The 18,553-nt window shown below is 41.6% G+C and overlaps 1 protein-coding gene across 1 annotated transcript in view; it reads right to left on the reverse strand.

The window, feature by feature from the left end:
* The window catches only part of camkvb (CaM kinase-like vesicle-associated b), a 45,216-nt gene extending 27,294 nt beyond the window's left edge, over window positions 1-17,922 (reverse strand). The window contains exon 1 of the mRNA XM_036530223.1: window positions 17,495-17,922. The gene's annotated coding sequence lies outside the window, so the exon portion shown is untranslated. The remainder of the gene's footprint in view (window positions 1-17,494) is intronic.
* Window positions 17,923-18,553: the final 631 nt, after the last annotated feature.

Below are 18,553 nucleotides of genomic sequence, written 5' to 3' on the forward strand. Positions count from 1 at the left end.
AAGAGGGATGTCATTTGGCAAGGCCTTCAGATCTATCAACACACACCCTAAACCTCAGTGAAATACGCCCTGCTCGTCTCGAGGAGTTAGATGCGGTGGCAGCACTCTGCTTCACCTGACTTTAAGTCTGTGGCATGTAAACCCAGCTGAGCACTCGCCGTCTCCCCCGCAGTTCCCGCAGTAACAAAAGCTGGATAAGGAAAGCGCATTTCCAAAAGCCGAGCGGAATGTTACGATAAGAATGCAAATTGCAATATATATTTTATTTTGCTTGGCAACAAGCAAGCTGTCGAAACAAAGAGGCTTAGGGAGCTTGTACACCAGGAGAGGCACTGAGAGAAAGAGAGAGAGAGAGAGAGGGATGAGAGTCCCCTCCTGTGCAACCTGTCGCTGCATTCAGGCACACCTTGTACCTCACACATCTATAGCAGGGTCCTCACTGACCTAATCACAAGGAGTTCAGGACCTCCATTACTTTACATTTTGTCACTAAGAAGGCACTTTGACCCAGTGGAGTTTACACAGCAATGGTGCAAAAGTGAATCTAATAAAGTCACAAGAACAACAGTGCACACAAAACATGACAGAGCACATATGAACATACATCAATCCATCAAGCAATACTGTAATAACGAATGCCATCATGGGTAAAGAAGTGTTATAATAGCTTTACTGCAAGTGTCACAGCTCTCAACACATCTGAATGGCAGATGCATGAGAGCTGATCACATACCCATACGCATACATACTCTCACTCATTCAAGAACACACATACCTGTGTGTGATTATCCTCACATACTGGGTCACCAGATGAGTCTGACTGCATGCAGAAACCTGAAGCCCCCTGAACTCTGTTTCTTCATTCATTTGCATCAATATCCCCTCAACATTTTACTTCAGAGCAAAATCACATGGCAAAATGGTATGCACACATTTTCTGAATGACACTGTTTGTATTCATGCCACAAAAAACATTCCAGCATTACTTTAAATGTATTTCTTCTTTATAGTGTATAGTGCATAAAAGCAGAATGATATAGATAATGAATTTTTTGCATGGTTGTTCTAATGTGTGATGCTTTGCACCCTCCCTTCCTTGGAGGCAATACAAAATGTCAGGTTACACTGCTTACTAGAAGACATATGAAGCATCTTTTTTAATAAAAAGAATTAAACTGTAATGAACGTATGATGTTCTGCTTTCCTTGCATTTGGGAAATGATGCAATTTTGTCTTAAACATCTTTCCCACTATTCTTTCCAAGAGGAAAGACAACTATTTAAAAGAAGTGACAAAGCATCCCGTTAGGTTTAAGCTGTACTGCGGTTTGTGGGATTGTTTTGTCTCTGTTCTTGTCATCACCAGCGTTAGGACGCACAGAACTGTTTAAAATACGATGTTCTGAATTTAGGCTGCTGCTAGACTGAAAAAGTCACTTTTTTACAGAGGATATATAAAATGACACTTCAAAGGCAGACTCTGTCATCCGGTCTTCAGCAATTTTTAAATAAGTGGCATTTATGATATTCATGATAGAGACACACAAGGGGACACAGTAAGGGTACAGTGCAGAGAAACAGAAACAGGGACAGTGAAGGGGCAGTAAGAGAAGGAACAGAGAGGCAAGGCAGGGGAGGGGCATCAGAGAAAGGGAGGGGGGGCATCAGAGAAAGAGGAGGGGCATCAGGGAGAGGGGACAGGCATCAGGGAAAGAGGAGGGGCATCAGGGAGAGAGGAGAGACAGACAGAGGTAGAAAGGAGTGGGAAGAAGAAGGCCCCAGATAGGGCACTGGGGGAGATGGGGGGTGGGCATGATGTGGTTGCTGAGTCAGGCAGGTGAGTAAAGGTGCAGATGGAAGGACACAGGCCAGCTCACCAGGACTGGCAGATGGAAGAGGAGATCCTCAGTGGACAGAATAATTAAATTATCATATTTACCTCATTTGGTGCCGACACCAGGGCAGACACATTATCACCAACCCCTTTCACGCGTACAAGAATTTCATATAACTCAAGTCCTGCACTCAGCAATTCCCGTTTAACAATGGTATAAAGTTACCAACATTAGTAATGTGATTCATTTATTACATTTTCTATTTTTCACTCCATTAGATGTTCACTTCCATATCCCCACTTATTTCATTTCTGATGTATTCCATAATCTTCTGCCATTGGTAACAAATCTGAGTATTTTTAAAAGTAGCATAACTGACACCAAAAATGTATAATTTTCTTTATTGACCAGCGACATTTTTTTGAATTCTGATTCATTGAAGGAACGGAAATATACTCACACACACATTTTGAACTAAATACTGTGATGAAATGCCACAACATAAAGCCTTAATATTCCATATTGCCACACTCTACCTGACTGATTTTTTCTCTTAACTTCGCTAGGACATAAACCAGAGCTGTAATTACAGTCAAACAACAGATGCTACTTGTGTCAATGGAGTGCTGATTAGAGAATTTTGCAGATGAGAGCAAAATGCTAAAAGCGATAGTGAGCACAAAGGCTTCATTAATTGTTATCGCCCAACATGTTAGACAGTGCATCTATAGCAGTCTCCCAAAACAGCCAAAGCCTATGAATACCCAGACCAAAAATATCCCCTTATTAAGCCAATACTGGAGATTCTAACATATAAATAGACAGGCGACAGTCTTAAAAAACACTGCCAATCGCTAACTGAGCCAAAGATCCAAATTCCCAGATGTCATGCGTGCCTTTGAATACTTTGAGATCCTGATGGTTTCAGATGGGACATGCTGTGCCGACCGGGAACAGAGAGCCAAATTCAGCTTCTCCCCTCGGTGCGACCTTCCAAAATCCCGTTCAGCTGACACAGAGACACAGAGAGGGACACAGGGACAGAGAATATGGGTCACCATCAGCAGGCCCTCAGACACAGTCGCTGCCACCCCAGACGTGTGGCTGACCAAGGCTGCTGGGGTCTCCATACATATAACAGTCCCATCAATTCTGACATGACAGCATTCTCATGTCTAAATAAGTCACAGCATTTCTTGGTGGAATCACAAGCATGTCATAACACACATACGCACACATGTGAAGTTCCAAATGAAGTTTTCTCAAATTTGGAGGAATTTTTAGACAATCCGAACACAATTAATAAACCCATCCCATCCTCAAGTATAAAAAACCCACTCAGCACTCCCATTTTGTAACAGCTATTCATGGTTTCCTTCTGCCACCCCACCTCCTCCTTTTTCTGTTCCTATGTATGATGTCCAGATGGGGGGGTCGACAATCTCAGCCCACCCCAAGGTATGACCCCTTCCTCAGACTCCAAGCCAAAACTGAACTGTACCCCTTGTTCACAGCCATTTGAAAGCCACCATACATTTCTGAAATGAAATGTATACACACACACACACACACACACACATACATGTATGCACACATACACAGACACACAGGGTGGGTAAGTTGAGGATCCTCTATGCGTTAAACAGACCTTGGCCCCCCCGGGTGAGTCTGCACGGGCGAGCGGGTGAGCGGTTGGGCAGGTGGGTGGGGCTGAGAGAGGGCTTGCAGATGGCCGAGAGTCTCTGAGGAGCAGGAGCATCGCCTGCCCATCGACTCGGCCCACCTGCTCCATGTCGCCCTGCTGAGAGCACTTCCTGACTCACGCACTTGGCACACAAACCACACAGCATCCCTCTCTCCTCTACTCTCCTCCCCTCCATCTCCTCCTCTCCTCTCCTCTCCTCCGCCTCAATCCTTTCATGCACAAACACACAGTTTACAGAATTCTGGGCACCCACCTGCGTCAACATCTTGAAACATGTCTTATTTATCAATCAGTCTTTGAGTCCACTTATTTGGCAGAGTGCAGCTTAACATGTGGATTTAACTAGACTACTGACAGTGAAATGCTTGATATAAATCGCAACAAAATGGTTAAAGTGGGTAACTTTACGTGTTTCCTCTAAGCTGAGCTCTATTAATTAGCACTTTGAGAAATGTGGGGGTGCTCTACTCTACAGTGAATACTTTTGCCCAATCCACAAGAAAGGAGCTTTGTTGTGTTTCAGATAAGACCTGATAGGATTTGTGCTCTTGGGACACGGGGTGTACAAGTACAGGAGACCCAGTGATCCTTGGCCATGCATACCAAAGGTAAGATGACCAAAATATTCGCTCTTCAGTGAAAATTGTGTAATTTATATGGAAATGGCACTGGATTTCTTTCTAACACTACATTTTCATACGGAATAAAAAGCACTGGGATGAGGTATCTTCCAATGACCCACAGAGAATACTACCTCAAAGTGATTTAGATTTCACTTTAAAGATTTCCTTTAATGTGGTAAACAGTTACAGACCGATTCACACTTAGGTGCACAGAGCACTTTTTGCTTTGCACCTCACTGTGAGGATCCAGACTTACATAGGACTGTATCTCTGAAAATGAGAGGTACATAGCTGTGCACTCCCATTTTCTCAATTTCAATTTTTCTCACCCTAAAAAACAACACCTCCCTGTTCTCTTTGCAGAACTCAGCCACAAGAATATTGCTACTTTATTGTGTATGAAAGCTGTGCAGATGTTTTCTATAAATTAATGCAGTTCTGGAGATATGCATTTCTGCATTAAACGGCAAATGTTAAAATGTTAATAGCAACTACTTTAACGATTTTTTTTTAAAATAAATAAGTCAGCCTACTTGGTTCTTTCATTATGATGTGAGTTATCAACAGGTAATGTACATGAGAGCAACAGACAACATGCAAATCAACCATATGAACTATGATTTTTAAACCTGTTGTCGACTTTTTTATATGAAACAGTCAATTAATATTGAGTGCGAAGGTCAGCTAGGTGTGGTCTCAACAGCCTTTGCCATCCATCCATCAGCAACAATGTGTAGTGCAGGACACACGGACATCACTTGTAGAAAACCATATGACAGGGGACATTATTTGAGGTTATTTTTACACGTGTTTATGTAGCACATATGACCACTGTGCGCGTGTAGTGGGAGCCAAATGAAATGATCACACTGGTTGAGTTATTTTTCGCACATTCATGGGGGTCCACAGGCTGAATCCCACTGATGCGTTTTATCTGCCGTCTGTGCCTGCACATTTCAGACCTAAGAGAGAATGTGATATTTTTCAAGAAAGTAAACGTTCAGCTTTGACAATTGCGTAGAACTATCAAATGTAATAAAGTGAAGTATCTGACAATTATAAACTGTTTGTTATGTTTATTTTAACTACAAGCCTGTCTAATTGTGTACTATGTTGATATCACACACACTCGCCACTGTGGTGCATTTTTACTCTGCAAGTATAATGGTTGCAGAGAGAAAACTGACTTAAGCATCAGGTCATTTCCTTTCAGAGAAACTCTTCCCCAAATGGGCATTTCTCACATTGGTCGCTTAAATTGCCATGTTAGTACTCATGTGGGGTAATAGATACCTCTTGAGTGGATTTTTAAATCTTATTACAGTGAAGTATTTCAGATGCATTTTGTTCTGTACCTGTAAGGATGAACCTCAATTTTGCTCTTTCAAAGAGAACCTTTAATTAGACAAATTGATGATGAATGGCTTGATGAGATTTCTGGAAAATTGCTTTATTATTAGCTGAAAGGGCAGAAGCCCTGTGAACTCTACTTGACAGTTATACTGCAAATCCAGGACCACTCGGCCTCCTCTGGCGTAATGCCTGATTAACTCGCATTGTTGTGTGACTAAAACAAGCACAATGGTACCCTACTGTTTCACAAACCCACATTCCATGTTTATTACTTTGGAAACACTGCAGTGGGCAGCCCAGAGACTGCAAACACAGCGGTGGCAGTACAGTTGGTGTCACGCTGATTTAGGAACACAGTGAGCAGGAATGGCATGGCAGACATAAGAAGGGGAGCTGATAAACCAATTTCATGTGAAGGTGAAATTTATGTTTGCAAAAAAGTGCGGGGGTCTGTGAAAACTGACTGTACTGGCGGCAACACTGTTCATTTTCAGCAAATTCTACTCATTTAGACTGCAACCCATCACATCATTATCAGTACTATCCTTACTGAAAAATGATGTAGCCATGCTACTGATGGAAGGATGTACAGTAGTCTCACAGGGTATCAGTGGAATGTCTCATCTGAGCTAAATCAACCTTCATGGCCTTTGAAATGATGTGTAATGACTAGTGGTATGTGGCCATGAAATAAAGTAGCAAAAAAACCTGTTGCCAAAAAATGTGGTCCAACAACTTTTGACAAGTTTACGTGAACTGGGCTGCTACCCCAGCACACCTCCAAACGCAAACTTGTTTTCCTTACTCCTGCACTGATGATACAGCCTTTTCTTTCTGGAAGCATGTTCCAGTCAATCAGTACTGAAACAGTACAAATCTAAATATATCCCCTTTCACTTCCTCCTGGGCTGTGCAGGAATAAGATTAGTCAGAATTACAGTATTATGTCAGTGCAGAGAACAAGATCCACAGTGGAGCACACAGAGTAGAGAAGTTGTTTGTAGCACATGAAAGAGATGGGAAAAGATGACTCATGCAGCACGCGTGACAGAGGTCACTGCAGTAGGAGGTGGTAAAAAGAATGAATGGATGGATGGATGGATACTGTTTGTGGTGGAAAAACACTGCCATCAGCCCCTCTCTGCTGACAACAGCAAACATGTCTTCCTTGGAGAGGAAGGACACTGTTCACCAACACCAAATACAAGAACTCTAAATAACCCCCTCTCCACTCTTCATTTTAATCATTTACAGCCACCCCTAGTGCCCCTAACTGTGTGTGTGTGTATGTGTGTGTGTGTGTGTGTGTGTGTGTGTGTGTGTGTGCGTGTGTGTGTGTGTGTGTGTGTAGGTGTGTGTTGGGGGGTGGGGGAGATTAAACAGAGACCTTCAAAAGAACAGCTTCTGAAGATTGCTATTCCAGCAGCCTGGTAGAATACTTCAGATCTCCAGAGCACAGGTGAACGCTGAGAACTGAACAGAAAATGGAATAGGATCTCAGAGGTCTCCATACAGTTTAAAAGATCCCACCTGTTTCTCCTCTTTCAGTTACTGCATTTAGCCTGTCTAATACACAAAGAATCTGTGGCGCTTCCTCACTTTACAGATCGGCTGAGCTGACCACACTGTTCTGATGGGGTTTTATGTTGCCTTGGTTACAAAGTCTTTCATCTGTGTCTGCGTACTGTAGGCCTCTTTCAGAACGCAGCTAGCAGCAACGAATGCGCGAGGGGGATGATATTGCGTTGTTGGGTTGTGCATGGCTAAATTTAGGTGCTGCCAAGTCTCACGCTTACCACACAAGGTTAGCAACAAACTAACACTTGTGTTGTCTTCAGCTAACCAATAGGAACTGATCATCTGTGTGGATGCGCAGATCAGCAATGATGCTGTGGACAGTGTGAGCAAAAGAAAGAAGAGAGACAAAAAATACACAAATATCTACGCAGAACACACAATGCTGGGGCCAGAATGCTGCAACACCCAAGAAATCCCATGCAGGTGTGTGAAGTCATCATTCCACTACAATATAGTATCATCCAGTTGTAGTTCCCTTTAGGCAGCTTGATTTTATTTCCTATCCACTTGATTGTGCTCTGTTAGCTTGGTTGACAGTCTACTGGCTTGCATTTGCCTTTCAGGGTACACATGCATTCAGACTCTTATTTCCACCCATTGACCCCAACCACCCATACTGCGATGGATACTTCCATTTCTACTCCAAAAGTCACCTGATTGGTGTTTTCTTTTTTGCTTGTTTTAAGCTGTAATAAAACAATATAGAACATCAAAAACCAAACAAGCAAACACACACACATTTCTCATAAGTTGTTTCCCCTTCTCCCTGTTGTTATTGCAATCATAATGAATGGCCTGCAGGGAGCTTAGCAGAAGACATCTCCAGGCCAAATGTGAGAAAATGTAAGACAGCCCTGGAGCATTCACAATAAACTGCCTCTGAAATGATGCCAAACTAGTGCGGTCCAGGTCACAGGCTGCATTCATGTAATTTAGAAAATCTGCACCAAGCTCTGGAATGCTCCTTAGACACTTGAGATTGATTAGCTCTCTCATAGCTCCCTACCACAGATCACCCTCAACTGAATATATTCCACCAGTTGGCCAGCATATTCCAATTAAGCACAAAGCGATAAGGCACCGCTATATAACAGCCATTTAAGTTAACTAATTCTGTGCAATTATGCAAATGCTCGCTAAACAAATCCCTCTCTCCCAACACTTCACTTCACTCCATTAACGTACACCCTGTTTCCTCACACCGGTGGCATTTGTCACGTGATACCTCCACCTTCATCGCTCTGTTGCGACATCTTCCTCAACAGCTGTCATTCTCCTGCAAAGCCTGAGCGGCACCACTGCACAGGCCACCTCTACAGCACACACCTTCGCCCTCAGACCGCACGCCACGAAGCTCCACACTTCAGTCCTGTCAAACCGCTGCAAGCAAAGCATTAGCCCCTGAGGTCAGCGCTGATTGCTGTCAGGGAGCCTTGGTGCGCGTGTTTGGATTGGTGGTGACAGACGGATGAAGCAGTGGGACTCATCCGCTCATTTGTTCTCGTGTTGAGATGTTAATGTCTCCTGTCACGCAGCTCCAATAAAAATAGATCTTCCTTCCGCCTAGCCTTGTGGCACTCAGCTGCAGGAAGAGGAAAACCGTATACCTTTTGGGTATCATCTGACGGCAGGTAGCTGACCACACCCATGATTAAAGGTAAAAACTCAAACAGACCAACATTTAATATGAAGCCCAAAAGCAATCTGTGACATGACTTGTCCTGCTGTTAAAAAAGAATAGCAAATATGCTAACTGCAGACCACAAGACCCCTGCCAGTTTTAACAGAAAGCTTTTCTAACAGAGAAATGTGGGGGTCTGTGAAGCTGGGATGTGTAGCACAGACAGGGCTGTTCCTGCCTTTCGGCTGCTGTCAGATGGTTCTGCTGTTTGCACACAGCCTGGGTGCTTTTCAGTACGCTGGAAAGAGGCAGCCTCATCTAGAGGCACAGGCACCCTCACATTCATTCATAGTAAATGCTGCAATTGCTTGTGACCTTCACCAGGCCTGATGGAGGCACAGCCTATGGTGGTTTGGGGAGACACCACACACCGCAAAGTCCTACAGATTCTTCAGATCTATTGATGGAAATTGTCCTTCATTTGGCAAATCACTGTTTCCAAACCCCTTATGAACAGTCTGCATGTTCACCATGTCATTATCATCTTTCCTGCCAAAACTGGAAGCCAAATTTCAATCTCATATCAATCTGTCAGTAATTTCTGTGTCCTTTCATTCTAGCAACCAGCAAACTCATAATGTTGTGCAATGAGCAAAAACCTTGCTTAAATTTACCAAAGTCAAGAACAAACACATAAACTCAAAATTAAGAACAAACTTTATTGTGGTTAGATTAATCCAGGGCCTAAGGGTCCAATACCATCATTTATTTAATGGAAATATGGAGGTTATCATAGCCCACTAAATTAAAAACTAATTTTACTTCTCTATTGTTCTTAATTTTCAGTCTAAGTTTACATGAATTCAAAGTATACCAGGTTTTTAAAATACAAAAGAAAACACAATGCTATAAAAAGCATTCTATAGTGAAACATTAATTGTTAGTTATTGTTTATTGTTATTTTTTCAATATGCTAATATCTGACATCTGGGATGACGGTAATGCTTTATGAGCAAATTCCATTATCTCTCCTGTGGTATTTAGCCCCTAAAGTGCAAACAGTGATGTCTGTACACATTGTAGCCAGGCTGTGATGACTGCCTCTGTGAGCCTGGGCTCTCCTCCTTCAGAGGCACTGGAAAGGCAGAGCTCTTTGAGAGGGTGAGAAGCTTCTGGCTGAACACAGGGGTGCTCCTGAGGTACCCTGAATAAAAAAACACCTCCCACTTCAGAAAGACTACGTGAGGTGTTTTTTTTTTTTTTTTTTTACTTTAAAAGGTAGACCCATCCAGAGTCAAGCCCTCAGCTGTGCTACAGTAGGTAGGAACAAAGTCGGAGGTTCTGGTATCAAATTCTGTTTGTCCTGTGTGCTTCTCCACTGAAGGTTCTTTTGGCACCTACTGGCTGTTTCCCTGCGGGCAGCTGTTCTGGCTCCAGCCCACCCCCGGTATAGGGGGTGGGGTGTGGGGGGTTGGCCGTGGTGAACAAGCTGACAGGGACCCGCCCACCTTCTCCCTCCTTGCATAACTGACTCTCTGCAAGATGAAAATGTCTATGGTGGCAGCATGAATCAACCGGAGGTGAAATATTAATCAATTTCCATTAAAAATTCCCCTTTAAATCGCTATTTGTAGACGCTATCAGCCGGAGCGTCTCTTTGAAGCCGGCTGGTGCCACACTTAACCCTTTCATTGGAGATGAACTGGAGGACTGCCTTGAGAGATGTTCTCTCTCTCTCTACGAAACTACAAACCCCTTTCCTCTCTCTCTCTCTCTCTCTCTCTCTCTCTCTCTCTCTCGCTCTCAACAAGGAGGATAATTTATTCATTAACAGCATATGGCTGCCAAAAACTCCTCAGAGGTCAAAGGTCATCCAGCATTGAACATTTCCATCAGTAAGACGAAGTGTCTTTCCATAGATCTGACCTCTGAACTTCAGTGCACCTCTCAACCTGGTGATTTACTGTGATTTTTTTTTCCTACTGCTAATGATGAACCCAGGCATTTATAAAGACAGATTCAGTCTCTATCTGTTCATTCACACATAGATCAATGAACTCATTCGCAGCTCTCACACTCTACCAATAAGGTACCCTATACAAGTAATGCATTTTTGGAAGCTGTGAGCTGGCAAGCAAGCAATGCTACAAACCACAGTAATGAAATGCCTTCTGTGCTTGAGTGTTCCTTCTAGAACATTTCAGTACTGTACAACCCACAAAGAACATAATATTAATGTTGTAATATTAAAAAGGTTGGATTAACCCTGAAAGATTGTCCAGATTTTTTGTTTGATCTTGCATGTGTGTGAAATTCACTTATACTGTTTTTGAAAAAATTGTTTGTTTTTTTTTATTTCCTCCAGGATTGTTTATTCATCCTCTTCAATCAAAAACACAGACAGAGAAATCTGTGTATTTGCACAAATAAGGCTTTTCAAGGAAACAACATTAACACTGCCTTTATGCGACAGGCTACGGCTCCAAGGAAAAGAACAATGATGCAATGTGTCTAAAGTAAAAATTCTGTTTTCTTAATGGAGCAAACAAAATGTAATACTGCATTTCAATAATACTGTTGCATTATGTAGATTTCATCATTCTGCCTTCAGTTGCTTGTTAATGCTTTCAGCACACAGACACAACGTGTATCCAGAATGACGTGAACAGGTATGCACATGTCTCTATGATGTTTTCCGATGACATTTACGAACACACAGAATACAGCATTTATTGGCTGCCCTTGTCAGTGCTGTTATTGTGTGCAACAGGGCATATTTGACCTCTGCAATTAACCTGCAGGCTCTTCTCCCAGTGACGGCCACATGGTTTCTTGTCTGGCTTTGCATGAAGCCTAAATTACACTGTCACAGCCATATTGAAGTACACGTCACAATGCACTATGAAGGGCACAGAACGGGTTTTGTTTGCTTTTATGTTGCGCTGAGACTTTAAAAAGAAGCTGATATGAGGGTTTTTGTTATTCCCTCACAACACATAGCTTTTTGTTCCACTAGCTATTCAACAGACTGTGGCCATGATATGTTCCAGCTCTTTCTGCAGATTTGATCTCTTTTTTTCATTATTATTACCATATTCTGTTGTTGTTTCTTTTTCCTTCTGCAGATGGGTTGGTAGCATGGCATTTTCCATGCCGCTGGCAGCTTCTTTTTACCTCGCTGAATCGATAGTTCCTCAGAGGAACCTAAATGCTAAATGGGAATTATTCACCTCAGTTGTCATCTCCTGGGAAAGGTTAAGAGAAAATAAAGGGAAGAGATTGCTGCCTACTACTCCCATGTGACTATAATCCCCTAAGAGTCAGAGAAAGAAAAAAAAATTCCACAGTCAAGTCATTTCAGTATCAGTGTAATTTTTTACACCCCTGTCCATTTCAGAGACCTCAACCATTAACTCTTTCTGCCCGCCATCTAATCTGCAGAGAAAACTCAGTTAAGATGAATCCCATCTGGATCCCGTCCTTGCGCTTCTTTGAAGCAGTTGGTTAGCTGATAGTTAGACACCAGATACCAGGTAGATGTCAGATGGTTAACCACAATCCAGCTCATTTCCCTCACTTGCTCCTCCGAAGCCTGAATATGAAGAAGACAGAAAACGAACTGCACTTGCTTAAATTATCATTATGCTATTATAGGCGTCTGTTAGCTTTCAGAGCTTTAAGGGCATTCTTCCTTACATGCTGTAAACAATATTACTAATTGACTCTGCTATAAAGTTGTAATTGTTACAGCCAGGGAGCAACTGCTGATTTTTTGGGTCATCAGTCAATTGTGACCTCCAATAGACTATATTCCAGAGCTTAACCATTGGCTCATTACATGGAGACTGCCAAATGCAGAACACCATGCATCAAGAAGCAATGTGATATAGAAGCATACCTAACACAGATCAAGACCTATTGACATGTTATCCTAATGATGGTATAAATCATGCTAGTACCCTGATTGGAACAGCCATTTCTGTGAGGCTCTACAAAATGTCACAGAAAAATAATTAAATAAATAAACAACTACCCTGTGGCAGTTTCCATCAATCCTACAAAGTACCTCTCCTCCCACCACCCTCCTCTCCCCCATTTCAATTTACAGTCTCCCACCCTTCCATTATTGAACATAGTTCCAGTTCTTTAGCAAAAGTGTAATCAAAAGTAGAAGCTCTGATAAAACCCAATAAATTAGCAAACTATTAAACAACATAAAAAGAGGAATGCTGTCTGATTTTTTTTGTCTGCTGATTCTCAGGTATCCCGCCACAGACATTGAATGCTAAACAAAGATTACAGATCAGTTGAGTGGGTGAGGCCAAACCCAAACCATGGCGCTAAATGAGCCTCAGCTTCACCAGGACATTCCAGCTGGGAGTGAAGCTTAGAGCCCCTGTTTTAAGGAAATGGCTTTGTTTACATGGGTAGAGCTGGAAAAAATGTTCTGGATTAATACAATGTTACAAAATTACATTTTATACAGAAGTACAGACACCTCTTGCTTTTATGACACAATGTGTTTTCAAAAAAACTTTCATAAGCCTTATCATTGGGAAGTGAATGTTATGGAATTACCATGATTGTGATTATTGTGATTACTATGATAATTACAACAATGATGTTTATTCTTATTCTTATTAGAATTATCTTGTACATCTTTGGGGGGTTCCTAATGGGCAGAGGGAATTGGGGATCTGAGATGACGCATCCAGGATCAGTGCTGAAGGACTAGTTAAAATCCACTGCTGCTGAGCACTTTGGGACATTCTCTTACCCATACAGACAAGCAGAAATGATTGAATTTTTTTTTTTTTCACAGCCTTCCAAAATAATTGCGTAAAGCATATTCTGATTGTTGAAGGGCCCCCAGAAAAAAAATTAAGCAGAATTGTACCTTCAAAATCCTTCACACCAAAAAAGAAATAAAAACAGGAATTAACAAAAGTTTTTTAGCTTCAGATGTATTCAGTTCCGGTGTATCTCCATGGCAGATGCAGCATTGTTGTGATTACATTTACATATATTGCTGTGTCCTCACTCTCACACTGCATTAGCTTTGCAGACACTGACTCAAAGAAACTTTAGGAGCCTGCAAAACATTTACACATATGGATGGATACTTACAAAGCTAAGTGCCTCGCCCAGGGGTACAACAGTACTGCCAAACCTGGGAACAGAACCAGCAACCTTAAGGTTACAAACCCCCCTCCTCAACACTAACCCACAGTGCTGCACACACTCTGTTAATACTGACCTTCTGTGATTTCTACAACCCCCACATCCCAACCTTCATCATGGGAAAGAAGCCGAAGCCAACCAACCAAAGGCTGGGATTCTCGAATAGCCTGTCCTTCATAGTACAATTGAGTAAAAAGACTACACTGAAGCTATCCACTGCCATACAGCGCTGATGTCTTATACTCCAAATTCTGACAGTATTTATGTTCTCTGTCAACATGCACTCCATCACAGGATGAGTGGAGTGGGGACAAATAACTTTGCTAGCAGTTCAGAATACTGCTGGTGATTGGACAGCTTGTGTCCATTTGCATCAACCAACTCAAGCGACCCAATGAAAACATTGGGTTTCTGATAACTAACTTAATTAACTCTGAATTGAACAGATGAGCTGAAAACCTAATAGCATTTAAACTGAGACAGAACACTGATATGTGTAGTCTAATCCAGTCCTACATGCCAGACCTGAGGTCTTCATCTGAAAGGTGCTGTGCATTTGAACGTAGCAGTGAATATTCAGTGTGAGAGTGATGTTCTCCACTACTCAGCTACAGTTGTCCATTCCCATCCATTACAATACAGAGATGATGGACGAGATTCCATTGCAAAATGCACCATTACATAACTAAGTGACAAGGTTCAGCAGAGAGAAATGACCATTGTTTCGTAGAACCTTCATGCAATCTCACTGAATCCCTGTATCTGACAGCAAACTGTAAAGTAGACAAATCCAGGCAAAATCCGAGGCAGGTATTCAGTTATTTTATCAAATATAATCTCAGGAATACTGATTAGGTGTCACAAAGACTTCATAGTGCCACCACACTTTGCTTGAGAACCAGAAACATGAATTTTACACCTACAATGAACACCAAACCAACTGACAGGGGAATATGGCACTGAAAAGGAATACTTATAAAGATCAAAGGGAGAAATTATCCAGTGCTATTGCGAGCTCACAAAAAGCCTGTACAGTCCTCTGTGTAAGGGTCTCTTTGAGGCACTCTCAATGCAGTGAAATTATGCAATTCGCTGCATAATGAAATGTTGCCAGAAGATAAATGCCGAGCTAATCTGTGAAGCCTCGGCACAGTTTAATCTATTGATTGCTCATTATAAAGGCGATCTGATGAAACACATGGAATGTGCAAAATTCATTAACACAATACCCTGGCTGAGGACAGGAAACACAATTCACTGCTGCGGAATCATCGTGATAAAAGCCAGCGCAAGACCAGTTCCATCATCTACAAATTTCTATGACTGAAAAAACTTTTTTTTTAATAAAAAGTAGAGAAACTTTCATGTCTGACTAAGCATAATCTCACATTTCACTCCACCTTGGGACAAACACCTTCCCCTGCACTGTCTCTTACCCCCGTCATTCTCAACAAGAAATAACGCTCAGACTCTGCCATTACTTTGTCAAAAACACATTAGGGTTTAAATTACGCAGCAAAACTCTAAGGTTAAATGTCAGACACGTAATATAAGAAAGATTTTTGTAATTAAATGTACAACAAACTATGAAGAAAGAAATATGTCATGCAACAGTAGTCTGATTCCAAAATATTTTTACTAATACAATTTTAAAAATGATCTGCGGTATGTCTTTTTTTCTGAAAAAATCGATTCCCTGATAATATTTAACCCCGCATTAAAGATCAGCAAAGCAATCCAGGCAGGCGCTGCCATGCTGACGACATGTGATCTCTGGTGATCACTGCTCCTTCCACAATAGGCAACTCTAATAAGCAACTCTAAGTTGTTTCCGAGGGGCTTCGCACAAAGATTCAGTTTGCCTGGGGAATGTGCTCCTTCATATTTCGGTGAGTGTCTCCTAAAATGCTTGCCTCCGAGTGATGATAACGTCATTGCAACACTGCGTCCGTAACAATATCATCGCACAGCATCCTCTGAACTTCATGCGGATACTTTACTGAAGAAAGTTACCCCGCACGCTAAGAAAGAGCCCGTGCCAGCTGATATTTTGACAGCAAGACGCGTGGAGCGGAGCAACAGGAACATCCAGTCATGCTGTTAATTTTCGGCTTTCTTCATTTCGAAGCAGTAAGGGAAACATTCAGAGCACGATGTCCTTCGCAACGTGCGTGTGATAGAAACACATTTGCACATGTCTTCATTTCGCTTCCAGTTTGGACAAGGCAAAATGTTGCGACTATCGGTGTCCCGAATTTAAGAATTACTGTGAAATAATTTAACGTATTATCCATCGAAGGTATTTTAACAGCATGCAATATCAGATGTATATGAAAGGTCTTGTATTACGTGTCTGTGGCAGCAGCACTGCACTCAGGCGCCGGGCAACTTGTTCATTAGTCTACTGTACTCCAGGGTATAGCGTTGCGATTGATTATGTCCATCATGAACCGATTTACAACTGTGAGAGGCTGCACTTCTCCATAGCAGGATAATGGAAAACACATCGAAATGTCAGAATGTGGATTACAGGACACGTCAATTGATATTTCTTGTGAAATCCCACATTAGCAATGTACTTGTTGAGCACGTAGTAGGCTACTTTTACAACAACTGACACTATAAAACAACCATACAGTAGATGGTGCGGAGCTGTTTGGAGTCATGCGACAAACCCGTCGATTTTGTGCATATGCGTGCATATACGTAGCACACACACACACACACACACACACACTTTTTCATTTTAATAGCTTATGTTGTACTTCGGAAGTACATCATTTCTGTCTATTCAAACAATACATGCGCACGTGAAAATGAAGAATTGGAATATAACAGTATTTTAATTACACAGAACAGAAACAAAACAAATAATCCAAAATAGTTGCAAAACGTATCTAGTGGCCTATAGTAGCCTATATTACATTTCAAACCATTCCAAACAAAAGTGAAAGAAGACCAGCAATTTAAATTGGAGTTTATCAGCAAAAGCATTTTCTTCTGGCAGAATGCATCATAATTAATTAAATAAACGCATGCTCTATTTATCCAGAAAGAATGTCGTTCCTGTGTGATATATTTTGCATTATGTATTTACTAAAACATAGGTAACTGCATTGTAAGTATGTTGTTTATGTACAAACCAAATCCTCTCGATGGTAGTGAGACTACGTGTATAAAAGTGTCCATTGTGAGAAACGTCTTTTTTTGATGACAGTCAGTAATGCGATGTGCTCTGCTGCAATATTACCAACTGTACAGTAGCTACGAATATACTTCACCTAATATGCTTGACAGCCACAACCTTATGCTCTACATTCCGCAAACACATGTGGGGGTGAATTTTCACAAGTTTGAAGTAGGTTTTGCTGAACAAATGACCACGGGATAGCACTTTTTACAGTCTTGATGCAGCTGTACTCTTAAAACCGTTATAATAAGAATTAATAAGAAATTCAGAAATTCGGAAATCAACATTAATAAATTTTTTTGGTTTTTTTCTTGCATTCGCTAATGTGGCTAATTTCGTAGTTCATGATTATCACTGCATTTCGCCAAGACGCTCTCGGTATGCACGGTCTCCAATTGCGCTTACTTACTTGAATAATCAATTCCGCTGTAAATGAAGAGTCCAATATCGCTTTTTTCCTCCTCCGTCTTCTTCACAGAAACTACTGACAATCGTTTAGTTGACTCGAGGGCTCTGCTTACTTTTTGAACCTTGTGCTCTTCTTTCTTGAGCGTCAGGGGTAAATCCGGCAGCTTTTGTTGCATCCGTTGTGCGCTTTACGCCTAGACTTCGCCGTGGAGAGATCGAGGAGCAGGAATACGCACTGCGAGAGGGGAACTAGAATTGAGCGCGAGAAAGGGGGGCAGAGAAAGAGGGAGTTAAAGCGAGTTAATCTGACGAACTGCCGAGGGGTGTGGCTACGCAATAAACCCCGGCAGATGCAATCGCATTAGTTAATAAATATTTATGTATGTCAGCCCATGACTGATGGTGTGCTGATGACACGCGGATACATTCTGTCGCACATTATGAACGTTGCGTTTTTCCGTAGAAGTCCAAGTTCGGATGTGTGGAGTTGCTGTAGGGAACGGGACCCCAGTTATACGTACAGTGCACAGACATTCTTATTAGTTGTAGTGATAGTAGCAGTAGTACTTGTATGGTTTAAAAGTGTCGCTTCAGCACTTCTAGCTCATTGTATAAGAAAACAAAACTAATCATGCCACTTCTGCTACTGTTCTAAATATAACTTAATACTATCAACAGGGACTTCAGCAAAATACTATGAATGATTTCAACTTACGGAGGTTTATGTTTGCTTAAGCATGGATTCATTTTACACTATTCATATCATGCTGACTCAGTAAATATTTTAAGCCACGTTTCATTAGAAGGATCATAAAATGGAAGACGATATAGTTCTGTTTTTCTTCCCCTCTCTCTTTTCAATAAAAAAATATGTAAATTCTAGGTTGGGTCTATTTCATTGGACAAAAAGGGATGGAAGGGACTGATACTGGGCACACTTCAGTTGTGTCATTCATTTTCAGTGGCTTTATATCACTTGGAGATAAGCCAGCTCTTTTAAAATGTGTAATGGGCTGTCATTTTATCTTGTGAATAAAAATTGATAAAACAATTTTATGAG

The sequence above is a fragment of the Megalops cyprinoides genome, chromosome 6 (genome assembly GCF_013368585.1).
Source record: "Megalops cyprinoides isolate fMegCyp1 chromosome 6, fMegCyp1.pri, whole genome shotgun sequence".
Classification (NCBI taxonomy): Eukaryota; Metazoa; Chordata; class Actinopteri; order Elopiformes; family Megalopidae; genus Megalops; species Megalops cyprinoides.